This window comes from Balaenoptera musculus, chromosome 5, assembly GCF_009873245.2.
Source record: "Balaenoptera musculus isolate JJ_BM4_2016_0621 chromosome 5, mBalMus1.pri.v3, whole genome shotgun sequence".
NCBI classification, from domain to species: Eukaryota; Metazoa; Chordata; class Mammalia; order Artiodactyla; family Balaenopteridae; genus Balaenoptera; species Balaenoptera musculus.
Genome location: NC_045789.1, coordinates 70,229,349 through 70,245,938, shown reverse-complemented (window position 1 = coordinate 70,245,938; position 16,590 = coordinate 70,229,349). Strand labels below are relative to the sequence as shown.

The window sequence follows — 16,590 nt, the reverse complement described above, 5'->3', positions numbered from 1 at the left end:
CTTGCCCAGTAATGGCTGACAGAAGTCAGACACTTTGATCTATAAGCTTGAAAGCCTGACTGAGGCATGGGATCTTCGTGGGAATCCTAACACAGTATCCTTCTATTCTTCATTAAGCCTCTCATGGGCTTCATAAATAAAGTTGTCCTGAGCATTTTCTAAATATCTGGCTCTGTGGTACATTGAATAATATACCATAATTCAATTCAGTTCACAGAATTGTTGTGTTGCCTTCAAGCTGCCCGCCTTAATCTAAACTTTGTAACAACAGAAGTGAGCATAAGATCTTGCAATTTCCCTGAAGAAGCACTTAGACTGAGTGTGTGCTCGTGGGGTGAGAATTTTGTCAGGGAAGGATTGTCAAAGAAGGAGAAAGTGGAGCCCGCCAAATGAAGTGCAGAAGGGTGTTACTGGCATAAAGGCATATGCATTAGTGCATAAAGGCACAGGAAGGTAAAGAAAGTGAAAAGCATTCTGGGATTTGTAATTTTTCAGTGGTGCAAAGCACAGAATTCAGAGGGTAAAGACAATGGTAGGGAGACAAATTAGAAGAGAGTAAGCGAGAACCAAAGGCTCTTTCTGAACAATGAGACAATGAATAATTTTAAGCTGTTATGAGTTCGATGTTTTAGGAAAATTATTCTGGTGTTACTAGGGACAGTTTACTGGAGACATGTAACGCTGGAGACAGAGAATTCAGTTAAAGGAGTATTCCAATTGTTCAAATGAAAAATATGAGGGCTTAACCCAAAACAATATCAGAGGATTTGGAAAAAAAAGACTGGATTCCACAAACATTAAACAAGTCCAAGAACAAACTCACCAAATGCTGTGTGTGCGCATGTGTGTGGTAGGCAGGCAGAGGAATAAGTGCAGAGGTGAGGCAGAAATGAGGGTAGAAAACTAAAACAACTCCCATTTCTTCACTCATTCATGGATTCAATAATGATGATTGAGCTGATTTTTCCTAGTGGCAGTGTGTGTTTGGCATAATGTGCAACCTCAGTAAGACATAATAATATACACAGCTGTTCATATTAATGCCTATACATCTGACCCAAGCACAACATGCGGCAGCTTCAACAAGAAAACTGTCACTCAGCCACTGAGAAACCCAACAATGTGCTCTTGAATCATGGTTGAGCAGCCTACTTCCTAGAGCAAATCTCAAGGACCAAAGGAATACTATGAAACACTAGATTTTATTAAGCAGAGAACAAGCCTGTTCACACCATGTTTCCATGGTGAGTTACTTAGCAGCCTTCAAAATAACTTATTAGCGAAACCAGAAACTTATTATATTAGCCTCTGTAGCAATTAATGAATAAAATCTGATATCTAAAATATGAGGAAAAATTCTTAAACCATAAGGAAAATGATGCAGTCTTCAAAAAGCCAATCCAAGTAATTAGATACTTAAATAAGAACAGCAAGGCAAAAAGGAATAGATTGTGGTCCCAGCTCCAGAGAAAACCAGCAGAAATGGTGAGGTGGAAGCATGCAACAGTTCCTAAAATTAGCATTCTATTATCCTGCCTTTATATTCTGCATGAAGGTGCCTTAAGGTTCACCAACCCAATAGTCCTTGTCACTGCTATTAGCTCAACGAAAATAATAACAAAGGATCTCTTAGTGCACTGCCTGGTTTGAAAAAAACTGTATAGAAGAATAAATTCTCAAAATAATTCTGGTTTTTGGACAAGAAGAGCATCCATGTTAAAAGATCCAGCTCTTCCTTTTTCAAAAGATTGGATTCCTGTATGTTTGTGCATTGGGAGATAATCTGACCTTAAGGACAACAAAATCAATAAATTAGCAGAAATGAGTAAGTATGATTAAAACATATACAAAGCATAGTGTTTATAAGCTCATTTTAAGTCAAAAAGACCTCGATTGGAATCTTGGCCTTTGCACTTACCAGGTTTCTTAGCCTCTCTAAGCCTCACCAGAAATACAGAAATAAAAGCACCTAGTTCACAGAATTGTTGTGAGAACTAAATGCTCATGAGGCATCCAGCCTTAAATCTGGCAGACAGTAAATCTCAAATACATATTAACATAAAAGATGAATTAACAACATTCTGCAAAGTACTGATTTGCATTCCCCTTTTACAGGAGAAGAGATTAAGGCTCTGAGAGGCTCACTGACTTATCCAAGGTCACGAAGCTAATAAATTTGCAAACCAGATTCAAACACAGGTCTACTAGGGTAGGTTCGTTGTTCTGATATTTTTTTATTCTATATTTTAGAAAATTTCCTTTTAACAGGCCAGGACATAATATAAATACTGTGTTAAGGTTATGGCTTCAGAATTCAATTGAAAGAGGGACCATACAGAAGAAAATGAAAGTAAAAGCAGTCTATTCCAAACAGCTCAGTGTGATAGCCCTGTAAATGATCAAGTTTAGAACATAGAACCTATGAGAAATGGTTAAAACAATCACGACACTCTAAGTTTGGAGAAAACGCAGTAAGGGGAAATATAATTGCAGTTATCAAATTTACAGAAATGTAGTTTAGAATATTATGCACACTTTCACTTTGCAAGGATGGTTTAATTATTCCCAAAGGACTAAATACTAAATGCAAGGAAAAATGACAGTTATAAAATAGGCACCCTGCTGCCAAGTTTGAATGAGAATTTACAGGAGTGGGGGTGATTTTAGGGGATGGATGAGAGGTCTATTGTGATTCAGGGATGAATTATTATGTTTACATTTGCAAGTTCCGTGGTTATAGGGGGGCTGCTGGATTGTAAGAAAATCTTAAAACTTGGATTAATTTTTTCACACAATGAATATTTCAAAATCAAAATGCAATGTCTGAATTCTCATGTTTAATTACTAAAATGCCCATGAGTTTACCAAAAAGAAACTGTCCACAGAAATTTGCCATTTAACAAGGTTATTACCACCAAGGAATTTGATTATCCTATAAAATTTTATCTCAGTATATAATTTCACATTTACCAAAGGATATATTATTGGTCATTAACTTTAACTGAAGAAGTTTAGGGATTACTATTACCAAATTCTACTTTCAAGCTAACCACTGATTCCAGATATAAACACAGATAACGGCAAGGAAAAAATTAAATTCGTATTTCTAATAGTTACATACCATACTGGTCAGGTCAGCAGAGTATAAAAAGAAGGTCTATCACCATCTAATAGCAAAATGAAGTTTTAAAAACAGTGTCTAATATAGATAAGCAACAAGGATATACTGTACAGCACAGGGAATTACAGCCATTATCTTGTAATAACTTAAAATGGAGTATAATCTGCAAAGATATTGAATCACTATACTGTATACCTGAAACTAATATAATATTGTAAATCAATTATGCTTCAATAAAAAAAGAAAAGAATTCAATAAAAATTTTAAAATTAAAAAAAAATAGTGCCTAAGTTTCTCATAAACATAATTATACAATCACACCAGGGGGCGCTCTTAACACTGAAATGATGGATGACATTTTAAAACATGTGGTGGTCTTAGCTGGCCAAAGTAAAGATTCTTCTAAGCATGTATAGTACTTGCAACAAGTGCTTATCTCTCCAAAATGTTTGCTGGCAATACACATATTTTATTTTTTATCCAACTGATTGCATTTGTTAAGACTATCAAGTTAGTCAATCAAGTAAAACTTTTTCGACGGATAGCAAATATCTTATTTTGGAAACATTTGTCTATTTAGACTGGCATATGTCTCTTATACTTTCTGTGGTTGGGCTAATTCTGAATAATAAATAGAGTGCTTAAGAGTACATACAACTTTTTAAAATGGTTTTGTGGTCAATTTTATTTTTTTACAAAATTTCTTACCAGAACTTTAACTTTTTTTCTTTCTTTCATAAAAAAGGAGAGATCCTCAAAATTATCTAAAATTGACACTCATAGTGAAATTCTAATCTCAGTACCATGGGCCTTTTCCATATTTTGTCATTACCTGATAGGAACTCTGAAGCTCAGATGCTCTCCTCAGAAAGTTCAAGATTCAGATTCCTAAAAATATAATTAGAAAATTAGTGTGAGGTTTCAAGGAAACAGAAAAAGGCAAAAGGTAAGGGTGGGCTATATTACCCAGAGAAAATCACCATAGACTACTCCACCAACAGTAAATATTTTTATACGAGTGACACCTGATTAAATAAACTTTAAGAAATAACTTAAAGTACAAAGGAAAGAATTGCAAAGCATGTGAAAGGAAGAGGACATAGTTACCTGTCTTCCTATAGTGATACAGGAGTTTGTAAATTTTTCTCAGCCCATGTAGTTGAGATCACCCCCTTTCATCTGTCAGCTGCCTCCATGAGTTACTATCTACCTGTGTCCAAGCTCAAATAGGGAGAGCTCTGATCAAGGTTCACCTTATGTGTATGGAGAATAGGCAGCTCCCTTTTCCATGTGAGTTCAGGGAAACAAGCATGAACCTCTCTACTGTTTGTGCCATAAATCAAATTCACCATCACACTAATGTCTCAAACTCTAGTGATAGGAACAATTTTTTTCATTCTATAAAGTAAAAATACACCTGGAGAAAATGATACATTTATTTATTACTTTAGACCAAAGTATATGTGGATGATAGGAAGCCCTACCTACCCAGAAACAGATATTAACACAGTTTTCCAAAATGTGGGTGAGGGACTTCCCTGGTGGCGCAGTGGTTAAGAACCCGCCTGCCAATGCAGGGGACACGGGGTCAAGCCCTGGTCCAGGAAGATCCCACATGCAGTGGAGCAACTAAGCCCCTGCGCCACAACTACTGAGCCTGCGCTCTAGAGCCCGCAAGCCATAACTACTGAGCCTGTGTGCCACAACTACTGAAGGCCATGCACCTAGAGCCCGTGCTCCACAACAGGAGAAGCCACTGCAATGAGAAGCTGGCACACCACAACAAAGAGTAGTCCCGGCTCGCCACAACTAGAGAAAGCCTGCGCACAGCAATGAAGACCCAACGCAGCCAAAAAATTAATTAATTAATTAAAAACAAACAAAAAAATGTGGGCAATAAGGAAAGAAAAAAAGAACATTGGATGAAAAGAGGACAGGCCCCAGAGGCGAAAACCCTGCAGAGAGAGTATGTTAGGAGGAGTTAGGTGACTACCATTATCGGCATTACTCCTTAATCTTTGTACGGAGAGGTTCATTAAGGCAAATGCAGCCTTGTTTGGTGAGAGGCAACATCTGACATGAGCCAATCTGGCATGTTGCAAAGCCACAAGAGTTTCCATCAATAGCAAAGTCAGAGAGCGGTGGTGTTGGAGTTTCATGTGGTCCATCCTGTTAGAAGCAGGCCCGGAGCCAGCTGGTAGAAAATGGAGATAGAGGTTACTTCTTCCCATTAGGACTCCAGTTGCCAGAGAGCCACCAAGTGCCCTGTATTTTAGATCAGGTCCTAGTGTTACCTGAAGATAAGTATACTAACAAAGAGATGGCAAATTAAAAATAGAGATTTAACAAATTGGATGTTGGATATGAAAGAACAGGAATTCCAAGTCAGGATGACACAAAAGTTTTTGATCTCAGCAACTGAAAGAACAGAGCTGCCATTTAGTGGGACTGGGAAACCATGGGAAAAGCAGGTTATTTTTACTTTTAGGGGAAATAATTATTTTGACTTTGGATATATGAATTTTGAGATGTCTATCAGAAGAGGAACAATATAAAGAAAGCAGTGGCTGTATCAGTGTGGAGTTTAGAGAAGGATATCAAGCTTTAAATATAAAACAGGGTTGTCCAATCACTGACAGTATTTAAAGGCATGAGATACAAGAGGAAGTGAGTACAGACAGAGAAGACGGATGACAGAGACTAGCCCTGGGGTGGGCAGACTCTTAGGTGCCTCGATCATCCCTGCCTCCTGGTGGTCATGCTCTTGTATGATTCCCATTCCCTAGAGTGTGGGCAGGACCTGTAACTTGCTTCTAACCAACAGAATATATGACAGCATGCAGGTGATTGACACTGTGTGACCACATTATTATAGTGCCCATCGTGCTGGAGTTTTTCCCTCACTAGCTGACTTTTGTGAAGCAAGCAGCCATACTGGGGAACCTCAACCTTTGCTGGGCAAAGAACTGAGGGTAGCCTCTTGAAACTGAGGGCAGCCTCTAGCTGGCATCTTGTAACGTCTCCAGCCTCCAGCCAACAAGAAATGAAGCCCTCACTCCTATAGCCTTAAGAAAATAAATTCTGCCAACAACCTGTTTAAGCTTGGAAATAAATCCTTCTCTAGTCAAGCATTCAGATGATACGCCAACGCCAGCTGACACCTTGACTGCTGTCTTACAGAAGACCTAGTTAAGCTACACTAGACTTCTGACCCAAAGAAACTGTGAGATAATATATATCTGTTGTTTAAAACCACTGAGTTTTAGGTAATTTGTTATGCACCAATAGAAAAGTAATGCAAGACCCGAGTTACTACAAAATTTAGAGGTGAGGGAGCTATGAAAGAGCCAGGAAAAGACCAAGGAAGAGAGGCTGGTGAGGTAGGAGGAAAACCAAGAGAAAAGCATTTCTCCAAGAGACTTATTGCCAGCTTCCTCAGAGAAATCTGACACAGATAAAAAGCAAAGAGAAAGCTGAGTGCCCTGACCTGCTAGAGGCTCATGTGTGATCACCACTTAAAGGTACACGGGAAGCCAGGTGCAGCCACCTCCACTCCAGCCATGGGGTCCTCTTACTTTACCCCTTCCTGGGAGAAAGTGGTAAGAGTCGGTGATTCTACGTGGGTACTGGTAGAAGCCAGAAAGCATTCAGTTCTTTCTGCTCTAGGTGGTCATTCACTAAGGATATTAGTCCTTCCACTGAAGCATTTACAGCTGTTCTGTAGCAATGATGAGTTTCCCTACAGATGTTTCTGAGGGGTGAGTTCTAGTAGTCTAGCCAGCTCACAGGTGATCACCATTGAAAGGGACATGAGAAGCCAAGTCCGAGCCACCTTCACTTCAGCCTCCTTCCGAGGAGAAAGTGGTAATTGGCACTGCTAAGTAAAAGACATGCAGCCTTATTAGGCTCCCTGGAAGACCCAAGTAGTGCCAGAGTTGTGCTACTTCACTGTTTATAAGGCTTTGAAAGTTGGTATTTCAAAACTGGCTAACACTTAATACTAATCAAAGTCAGTTCATTTTAATTACTAAGTAGCTAACATAACCTATTTTTAAACTTTTGTTTTTAGATATGCTTAGATTGGCTTTTAATGTGCGTGTTTTTTTAAAAATCAATACAACCAAATCTAATGAGCATGTATTATGTGAAAGGCCCTGAATTAACTAGGTATAGCTCAGTGAAAGAAGCTGCCCTGCCGCTTTTTGTATATCTATAATTCATATGCAAACTTATACTATTTATAAAGCACTGTCACACAATCAAAGACTATGTTGTGCCCTAATGTGACTAGTATTCAGCTTTTATCTAGGTTTATCTACAGTGAGCATCCTATTTCCCTATAATGCTTTGAAAGCAATTTCTTTCCTATTCATTCATTCAGTGAAGATATACTGAGCACTCACTTAGTTACATTAAGGGGCAAATTGGATAAAAAATGCACAAGTATTCAACGTTCCTGTTCTATAAGAACAATGCTATCCAAAATGTGCCAAACATCTCCCTTTTCATTTATGTCCTCAATATACTTTATCAATGTATGTGTGTATACATATGTGTTGTGTGTGTGTATAAATATACACACACTCACACATTTGACTCTTAAACAACACAGGGGTCAGGGGTGTCAACCCTCAGTGCAATTGAAAATTCTCCTATGCCTTTATAGTCAGCCTTCTATATCCATGGTTCCTCCATATTCTCAGTTCCACATCTGTGGATCCAACCAACCTCGAATCATGTAGTATTGTAGCATTTATTATTGAAAGAAATCTGCCTATTAAGTGGACCTCTGCAATTTAAATCTGTGTTGTCCAAGGGTCAATTATATATATAAACATATACATATACATATACATTTACTCTGCCTAACATATATAGTGTATATACATATATATGTATATATGTGTGTATATATATATATTTATTGTATATTTATCTGTAGATACTCTGCTAACCTAGCAATACAACCCTTGCATCATCAGCTTTTCCCCAAGTTTTGCTCCATCATCAAGGCTAAAAGTTAAATCAATTGCTGATATACTTCACTTGGTTCAGGTTAGCAGGCTTCATTATTCTCAGTAATGTCCTCGGCACCATGAAACAAAGGGAAGTATAAGACTAGATCATGGCAAGGAGGAGTTTTCAACTTATTTTATTACTAATGGCTTTCCTAATCTTTTTTGTCACTTGAATGTATGCCCTTCCATAGAATTTACTCCTATTAGCTTTCCATTGAAACACTTTTTAGTACACAGTATGTTCTCAATAAGCATTACCTGACTGAAAAGCTACTTTCCAAAATGACTGAGGTGGCTTGCATGAAAATGGAAATATGCACTTAGACAAGCAAATGGAAATACACCATTAGATAAACATATACAAACTAAAGCTAAATAAAAAGGGCCTACAAAATGTTTAACCCATAGTTTTCACTCAACAATTTGTTTAATGAATTGAAGACAATAACTGTTTTTAAAACTATGTCCATATAGCTATATTTGAAAATTAAATCTGGCCCTGTGCTTTCTCACAGCTATTACAAAGAACAAAATACAGATTGTGTAATCTTATTTCCAACAAAAAGAAGTATTTCATTTTATGAAAGAAAACATTTTTTTCCTGGGTGATGAATTCTAAGAATTTATTGCAAAGATAATTAGATCAAACCAAAAATCAGAGCATATATCTTCCTTAATGATCTAAAGAAAGATGGATAAATTGACATAGAATTGCTAAAATGAATGTGTTGGATTGAGTGAGATATACAGCTCTTTCCAGAATTTCTGTTGTGATTCTATCAACTATCATTCTTTGTGTTATTTATGCCTATACCCAAGGATAATTATTATTTATTAGAACAAGTTGGTGAGCATTTTCAAGAACAGAAGAAAAAGAACACCAGATTGCTAAATGAGCATACATGTCTTATATGCTTTCCCAAATGCACAATATATTTGTACAGTATAGGTTATCTTGCATGAAAAAACATACCTCAATATTAATATCTATTTTCTACTCCCCTAAAGAGCAAGACTTGGGAGATTCAAGATGGCGGAGGAGTAGGTGGATGTGGAGTTCATTTCTCTCCATGGATGCATCAGGAATACATTTATAGATGCAACAATTCTCACAGAACACTGGCTGTAAACTAGCAGAAAACCTTGAACACTGGAAAGACTATAAAGATCCCTGCATAACTGGGTAGGATGGAAAAAAAGAAGGGAGAAGGAGGAGGAGAGGAAACGGGATGGGACCTGCACCCCAGGATGGGGGAGATGAAGCAGAGGAGAGATTCCCAAATTTGGGGAAACCCCCTCTCCGACAGGGAAATCAATTGGGACAGAAGGGAAGCATTTGAGGCTGTCAGAAGAAGGCGAAGTGGCCGATCTGTGGCAGACGGGACAGAGTGAGAAATACACATATGGTCCGGACCACGGCTCTATGTGCCCCAGACTGGGATGTGTGTTCACAGGTGTGCAAGAGGGCTGGGAGCTGATGCATGGGGATTGGAGAACAGGCCCAGAAAGAAAACTGCTGTTGGCTGTGGGGAGACAGACTGAGGGGATGGGAGGGAGGAAATCTGCAGCATGGAATGCCTATGGAGGAAGACTGCACTGCCACTGGGTGCTACTGCTGAGTCACACACAAGGGGAGGAGCCACTAATGTAACCTCTCTCTCCCCACATGCTGGCACCTGCTGACGACAATAAAAGAAGCTGGCTCAGGGCTGGCTCTTGTGTGCCAGCTGCCGAGCAATAAAAAGAAAAGCCCTCTCAGAGCTAGCCCTTATGTGCCTTATGCCAGGCACCAGAAAAGGCCCTCACTAGGGCCATATCTCTTGCGCCCATGGCCACTGGCTTCCCTGTGCATTTGGTGCCACTGGGGCTCCCAATATCCAAGCAGTCATACCACCTCTGCACTCGGTCCTCACAGGGGCAGACCCAAGAGCTCCAAGGCAGCCTCAGGACCAGACTCCTGTAGGTGGACCACACGCAGAGGTAGGGATAAAACCAAACCTTAACCCCAGAGACAGGGTGACTAAAGAAGAAGAACAAAAATCTTTCCATCAGCTGTACAAGCTACAGATTAAATCCTCACGATCAGCTGGGTAGACCCTGCTTCTATGGAATATGTAAGTACACAATGAGTGTTCCCACAAATGAAAACGGTGAAGCTCAGGCAGCTGCGGACTTTGGGGGTAGCACACGCAGGAAGTGGGCCAGATCACAGTCTGAGTGGTGCCCACAGGGCCCACAGCAGGTCCAGACACCAGCCCAGAGGCAGAGGAGAGCCTCTTGGGGAGGCAGAGGTGGGCTGTGGCTCACGGCGTGGGCAAGGACACGTATAGCGGAGACCCCAAGGAAACATAATTATTACTATTATTTTTATTATGTTTTGATTCATTCTGTTGTTGGTTCTAGTTTTTTTTTGTTCGTTGTTGTTGTTTTTTCTTTTTTTTTAGTCTTTTGGGATCTCCATGTTTTATAACATTTTTATTATTTTTTTAATTTCTATTTTTACTTTGCTTTCTTGTTGTCCCTTGTTTTTGCCCTTTTTATCATTATTTTTTTAATCACCTTTATCAGTTTGTTCTGTTTCCTTGCTTTATTCTTCAGTTAACACACTGCTTTGGTTTTGTTTTTAGGTTATGTGTTTTTGTCAGTTTTAATCTTAATTGTTTGATTTTATTTTTGAGTTCTATTTGTCTGTTCTCTTGCTTTTTGATTTGTTTGGCTCAGTTTTTGTTTCTTTTACCTGTGTGTGTGTGTTTCCTTGTTTCTGGTTTTGTTTGTTTGATTTTGCTTTTACCATTTCTCTGGAGTTTTATCTTTTTTTTTTCTTAAATATATTTTCTGTTTTTTTGTATATTTCTGTTTCTATGTTGAATTTCTGTTGTTCTCCCTTCTTTCCCCTTTCTCATTTTCTTTTTTTTTTAATATCATTTTTGTCAGTTTGCTTGGTTTCTTTGCTTCACTTTTCAGTTGGCACTCTGCATTGGTTTTGTTTTGTGGTTTAGGGTTTTTCTCAGCTTTCTTCTTAATTGTTTGATTTCATTCTTGGGTTCTTTTGTTTGTTTGGTTGTTCTTTTTTTCTTTTTTTTAAAAATTTATTTATTTATTTATTTATTTATTTTTGGCTGTGTTGGGTCTTCGTTTCTGTGCGAGGGCTTTCTCTAGTTGCGGCAAGCGGGGGCCACTCTTCATCGCGATGCGCGGGCCTCTCACTGTTGCGGCCTCTCTTGTTGCGGAGCACAGGCTCCAGACGCGCAGGCTCAGTAGTTGTGGCTCACGGGCGTAGTTGCTCCACGGCATGTGGGATCTTCCCAGACCAGGGCTCAAACCCGTGTCCCCTGCATTAGCAGGCAGATTCTCAACCACTGCGCCACCAGGGAAGCCCTCTCTTTCTATTTGACTTATTTGGTTCTGTTTTTGTTTCTCTTGTCTGTGTGTGTTTCCTTGTTTCTGTTTCTGTTTGTTGATTTTACTTTTTACCATTTGTCTGGGGTTTTGTTAGTCTTTTCTTTTTTTTTTCAAATCCCCTTTATTGCTGGGACAAGTGACTTGCGGAGTCTTGGTCCCTCGACCAGAAGTTGGGCCTGAGGCTCTGGAGTTGGAGCACCGAGTCCAGGATGCTGGACACGAGAAAATTCTGGCCCCAGGGAAGATTAATCGCTAAGAGCTCTCATGGAGGCCGCTGTCTGAATCCAAGCTCCACCCAACTGACAGCACCTCCCAGCACTGGACGCCTCACACCAAACAACAAACAAGACAGGAACACAAACCGACCAACCAATACACAGACTACCTAAAGTAATACTAAGCTCACAGACAACCCAAAACACACCACCTGACACGGCCCTGCTCATCAGAGGGAAAAGACTCAGCTCCACACACCAGAACACAGGCACCATTCCCTCCCATCAAGAAGCCTACACAAGACACTGGACCAACCCCAGCACTGGGGGCAGAGAACAGAAGCAAGAGAAACTATGACCTTGCAGCCTAGGGAAAGGAGACTTCAAATACAGTAAATCAGACAAAATGAGAAGACAGGGAAAATATCATACAGGCAAAGGAGCAAGATAAAAACTCACAAGACCAAATAAATGAAGAGGAAATAGGCAAACTACTTGAAAAAGACTTCAGAGTAATGATAGTAAAGATGATGCAAAATCTTGGAAATAGAATAGAGAAAATACAAGAAAGATTTAACAAGGACATAGAAAACTAAAGAGAAGACAAACAGTAATTAACAACACAATAACTGAAATTAAAATTACTCTAGAACAAATCAATAACAGAATAACTGACGCAGAAGAATGGAAAAGTGACCTGGAAGATAGAATGGTGGAAATAGCTGCTGCAGAGCAGAATGAAGAAAACAGAATGAAAAGAATGGAGGACAGTCTCAGAGACCTTTGGGACAACATTAACTAAACCAAGATTCGAATTATGGGTGTCCCAGAAGAAGAAGAAAAAAAGAAAGGGTCTGAGAAAATATTTGAAGAGATTATACTTGAAAACCTCCCCAACATGGGAAAGGAAATAGTCACCCAAGTCCAGGAAGCACAGAGAGTCCCATACAGGATAAACCTAAGGAGAAACATGCTGAGGCACATATTAATCAAACTAACAAAAATTAAACCCAAAGAAAAAATACTAAAAACAGCAAGAGAAAAGCAACAAATAACTTACAAGTTAATCCCTATAAGGTTAACAACCGATCTCCCAGCAGAAACTCTACAGGCTAGAAAGGAGTGGCAAGATATATTTAAAGTGATGAATGGGAAAAACCTACAACCAAGATTACTCTACACAGCAAGGATCTCATTCAGATTTGATGGAGAAATCGAAAGACTTACAGACAAGCAAAAGTTAAGAGAATACAGCACCACCAAACCAGCTTTACAACAAATGTTAAAGGAGCTTCTTTAGGCAGGAAACACAAGAGAAGGAAAAGACTTCCAAAAACAAACCCAAAACAATTAAGAAAATGGTAATAGAAACATACATATCAATAATTACCTTAAATGTAAATAGATTAAATGCCCCAACCAAAAGACATAGACTGGTTGAAAGGATACAAAAACAAGACCTGTATATAGGCTGTCTACAAGAGACCCACTTCAGACCTAGGGACACATACAGACTGAAAGGGAGGGGATGGAAAAATATATACCATGCAAAAGGAAATCTAAAGAAAGGTGGAGTAGCAATACTCATATCAGACAAAATAGACTTTCAAAACAAGACTACTAAAAGACACAAGGAACTACACTGTACAATAATAAAGGGATCAATCCTGGAAGAAGATATAACAATTGTAAATATTTATGCACCCAACATAGGATCACCTCAATACATAAGGCAAATGCTAACAGCCATAAAAGGGGAAATCGACAGTAACACAATAATAGTAGATAACTTTAACACTCCACTTACACCAATGGAGAGATAATCCAAACAGAAAATAAATAAGGAAAAACAAGCTTTACATGGCACATTAGACCAGATGTACTTAATTGATATTTATAGGACATCCCATCCAAAAACAACAGAATACACTTTCTTCTCAAGTGCACACGGAACACTCTCCAGAATAGATCACATCTTGGGTCACAAATCAATCCTTGGTAAATTTAAGAAAATTGAAATTGTATCAAGCATTTTTTCCGACCACAATGCTATGAGATGAGATATCAATTACAGGAAAAAAACTGTAAAAAATACAAACACATGGAGGCTAAACAATACGCTACTAAACAACCAAGAGATCACTGAAGAAATCAAAGAGGAAATCAAAAAATACCTAGAAACAAATGACAATGAAAACACGATGCCCTAAAACCTGTGGGATGCAGCAAAAGCAGTTCTAAGAGGGAAGTTTATAGCAATTCAATCTCACCTCAAGAAACAAGAAAAATCTCAAATAAAAAACCTAACCTTACAAGTAAAGCAATTAAAGAAAGAACAACAACAAAAAACCCCCCAAAGTTAGCAGAAAGAAAGAAATCATACACATCAGATCAGAAATAAATGAAAAAGAAATGAAGAAAACATAGCAAAGATCAACAGCAAAGAACTAAAAGCTGGTTCTCTAAGAAAATAGACAAAATAGATAAACCATTAGCCAGACTCATCATGAAAAAAGGGAGAAGATTCAAATCAACAGAATTAGAAATGAAAAAGAAGTAACAACTAACATTGCAGAAATACAGAGGATCGTGAGAGACTACTACAAGCAGCTGTATGCCAATAAAGTGGATAACCTGGAAAAAAAGGACTAATTCTTAGAAAAGCACAAACTTCCAAGATGGAATGAGGAAAAAATAGAAAACATGAACAGACCAATCACAAGCACTGAAATTGAAACTGTGATTAAAATTCCTCCAACAAACAAAAGCCCAGGGCCAGATGTCTTCACAGGAGAATTATATCAAACATTTAGAGAAGAGCTAATACCTATCCTTCTCAAACTCTTCCAAAATATAGCAAAGGGAAGAACAGACCCAAACTCATTCTATGAGGCCACCATCACCCTGATACCAAAACCAGACAAAAATACTACAAAAAAAGGAAAATACAGGCCAATATCATTGATGAACATAGATGCAAAAATCCTCAACAAAATTCTAGCAAACAGAATCCAACAGCACATTAAAAGGATCATACACCATGATCAAGTGGGGTTTATCCCAGGAATACAAGGACTCTTCAATATACGCAAATCAATCAATGTGATATACCATATTAACAAACTGATGGATAAAAACCATATGATCATCTCAATAGATGCAGAAAAAGCTTTGGAGAAAATTCAACACCCATTTATGATAAAAACTCTCCAGAAAGTGGACATAGAGGGAACCTACCTCAACATAATAAAGGCCATATCCAACAAACCCACAGCGAACAACATTCTCAATAGTGAAAAACTGAAAGCATTTTCTCTAAGATCAGGAACAACACAAAGATGTCCACTCTCACCACTATTATTCAACATACTTTTGGAAGTCCTAGCCATGGCAGTCACAGAAGAAAAAGAAATAAAAAGAATACAATCTGGAAAAGAAGAAGTAAAACTGCCACTGTTTGCAGATGACATGATACTATACAAAGAAAATCCTAAAGATGCCACCAGAAAACTACTAGAGCTAATCAATGAATTTGGTAAAGTTGCAGGATACAAAATTAATGCATAGAAAACTCCTGCATTCCTATACACTAACAACGAAAAATCAGAAAGAGAAATTAAGGAAACACTTTCATTCACCACTGCAACAAAATGAAAAAAAATACTTAGGAATAAACCTACCTAAGGAGACAAAAGACCTGTATGCAGAAAACCATAAGACACTGATGAAAGAAATTAAAGATGATACCAACAGATGGAGAGATATACCATGTCCTTGGATTGGAAGAATCAACATTGTGAAAATGACTCTACTACCTAAAGCAATCTACAGATTCAATGCAATCCCTGTCAAACTACCAATGTCATTTTTTACAGAACTAGAACAAAAAATCTTAAAATTTGTATGGAGACACAAAAGACCCCGAATAGGCAAAGCAATCTTGAGGGGAAAAAACTGAGCTGGAGGAATCAGATTCCCTGGCTTCAGACTATACTACAAAGCTACAGTCAACAAGACAATATGATACTGGCACAGAAACAGAAATTTTGATCAATGGTACAGGATAGAATGCCCAGAGATAAACCCACAGACATATGGGCACCTAATTTACGACAAAGGAGGCAAGGACATACAATGTAGAAAAGACAGCCTCTTCAATAAGTGGTAGTGGGAAAACTGGACAGCTACATGTAAAAGAATGAAATTATAACACTCCCTAACACCAAACACAAAAATAAACTCCAAATGGATTAAAGGCTTATATGTTAAGACCAGACACTATAAAACTCTTAGAGGAAAACATAGGAAAAACACTCTTTGACATAAATCACAGCAAGATCTTTTTTGACCTACCTCCTAGAGTAATGGAAATAAAAACAAAAATAAACAAATGGGACCTAATGAAAATTAAAAGCTTTGGCACAACAAAGGAAACCATAAACAAGATGAAAAGGCAGCCCTCAGAATGGGAGAAAATATTTGCAAACGAAGCAAGTGACAATGGATTAATCTCCAAAATATACAAGCAGTTCATGCAGCTCAATATCAAAAAAACAAACAACCCAATCCAAAAATGGGCAGAAGACCTAAATAAACAATTCTCCAAAGAAGATATATAGATTGCCAAAAAACACATGAAAGGATGCTCAACATCACTAATAAGTAGAGAAATGCAAATCAAAACTACAATGAGGTATCACCTCACACCAGTCAGAATGGCCATCATCAAAACATCTACAAAGAATAAATGCTGGAGAGGGTGTGGAGAAAGGGAACCCTCTTGCACTGTTGGTGGGAATGTAAATTGATACAGCCACTATGGAGAACAGTATGG

The 16,590-nt window shown here is 38.3% G+C and overlaps 1 protein-coding gene across 1 annotated transcript in view; it reads right to left on the bottom strand.

Moving 5' to 3' along the window:
- Window positions 1-4,013, bottom strand: part of LOC118896060 (cytochrome c oxidase subunit 7B2, mitochondrial) — an 89,639-nt gene extending 85,626 nt beyond the window's left edge. Inside the window, exon 1 of the mRNA XM_036853783.1 lies at window positions 3,954-4,013. The gene's annotated coding sequence lies outside the window, so the exon portion shown is untranslated. The remainder of the gene's footprint in view (window positions 1-3,953) is intronic.
- Between the last annotated feature and the right edge of the window lie 12,577 nt (window positions 4,014-16,590).